The sequence below is a fragment of the Dendrobium catenatum genome, unplaced genomic scaffold, assembly GCF_001605985.2.
Source record: "Dendrobium catenatum unplaced genomic scaffold, ASM160598v2 fragScaff_scaffold_54, whole genome shotgun sequence".
Lineage (NCBI taxonomy): Eukaryota > Viridiplantae > Streptophyta > Magnoliopsida > Asparagales > Orchidaceae > Dendrobium > Dendrobium catenatum.
This window is the reverse complement of record NW_021318516.1, coordinates 1,401,821-1,404,060: the sequence shown is the minus strand read 5'-3', so window position 1 is coordinate 1,404,060 and position 2,240 is coordinate 1,401,821.

The following is a 2,240-nucleotide window of genomic DNA, read 5'->3' as shown; positions in this document are numbered from 1 at the left end:
ATGCATCTAATCTAAATATATTGTAGAAAGATATGTTTGGTAGAGAATCTACTACAATTGAGTTACATAGTCACACTTATAAGAGTCAGGAGGACCATCAGTGGGTCGATGAGCGAGCTAGGAGGGCATATATAAGTATATAAGGATATTATACTGACAAAAATATTATAAGTTGTGATTATACGATGATGAATCTTATGTTGTGTTTTGTAAGTTTAGTATAAAAGGTTTCGAGAGAGCTAGGCTGCAACAAGTGAGGGTTTCTCTAGGGAATTTACAGATGTTTTTGACTACAGCACTTGATCGCAAGCAATAGGTGGATTGTAGAAGGCGAAGGTTTATGAATTAGGCTCGCAAACCTATGCCTACAAGGAACAGTCCTCTTCTGCTACCAGCTACTTTGCAAAGCAACTATGAGATTTTATATAACCAACAGGTGGCTAACCTGACAACGAAGTTAAAAAATGTCCAAAAAATACATAATGTCATGAATATTCAGATACTTAATGAGCTTAGGAGATTGGGGGAGCAAATTGGCATAAACTAACCTGCACGTACATCGACCGAGCATGATAGTGAGGAGATAGATTCCTCCTAAAGTGTTTGTAAAAATATTCTTAATTTAGTTTACTTCTTTTGATGTATAAGAACAATTGTGACTTTAACAGTGTTATGACAATTGTAAAATTTTATGAAATATTGTTCTTTATTTGAGCTATTGGAATGTTTGACAGGGTTTGATTATCATTGGTTCTTATATCAACTTTTAATTATTGCTTCTAAATTGCTTGTAATTATTGCCGTTGGAAAGCTCAATAATCGATTGCAGGATTTGTTATATTTTTTTTAATTTATGCTACATGTTTATGGCGGATTTATAACAGACTTTCTATTGCAAACCTTAATATGACGATCCAGTATCATTGCTTGCGTCACAAATAGCGGCGGATTTGCAATGAATTTTTCATCATAATTTACAATGGATATTCCGCTGCAAATTGCGATGAATTTTCCATCGCACAATCATTGCAAATTCGTCGCAAAATATTTGCAATGAATCTATTCAGATGCAAATGCTTTTAGGCGGTGCGGGTTTTAACAGCAGATTCAATGCCGTTCCAAATCTACCGCAAACTAGAATTTGCAACTGATTTCTCTTGTTTTGGCTGAATTATTCCGCTGCAAAATGTTGAATTTCTTGTAGTGTTATTATATTGATATAATTCATAATAGAGTGCATCAATATTTAACTCTCTTATTACATTGCATAAATGAAAAATGTCGCCCATTCAACATGATTTTGAACATGATTATGGTCATGATTATTTGTATGTGAATTGTAAGTCATGTACTATGTTAACATCCATATGCTAACACAGCAAGAATGTTCTAAAAAGATAAGGAATAGTGAAGAATAATGAGATGATAAGGAATAAAATAATGGAATATATAAAACAAAAAAGAGGAAAAAGATAAGGACTCATTGTCTTTGATGGCTCTTGATGGATTGAGAAGAAGATGATGAGTCGATGGAAGGAATAAGAAAAAAAAGTTAATGGAATACATAAAAAAGAGGAAGAAGATAAGGACTCATTGTCTTTGGTGGTTTTCGGTAGATGGAGAAGGAACAAAATGAGGATTCACTTGAAGAAAGACGAAAAAGAAGATGGAAATGAAGCTCTTTATTGTTAGGATGGAGGAAGGCGGAATGATGCAATGTGGCTTTAATGGCTATGAGCAGAACCAGGCAGTGAGTCTAAGATTTTCGTGCAAAATAATGACTTAGTGCCATTACGGGATCAACCTAAAGATTAGGGCAAGACCCACTATTGCTTAGCTTAATTGGTGAGCGAGTACGATTGGGAACCCCCCAATCCATACTCTATTCTCCTTGAACAGCAGCGCCTTTTAAGTGAGGCTCAATCAAGTGCGGGCCAGGAGATTTCTAGGGTGGGTGCCCCCTCTAGATCAACCAAGGATTAGTCACATCGCCAAGCGTCCTTTCGAGGGTGGCAACAGGTGAATATCCCGTTCCAAAAAAAAAAAAAAATTTAGGGCAAGACATCATTAAGATTAAGCCTGGGGCGATTCCTAGGTGATTTAGTGCAAAGGGATGATAAGACTTATTCGATCTTACTGATTCAAAGATCATGATTATTAAAAAAACACCCATTGTTCTCTAGAACCGCTCATATTTAACTCTCTAAGTTCCTATTTGATTCGTTAATTAAACAAGCTGA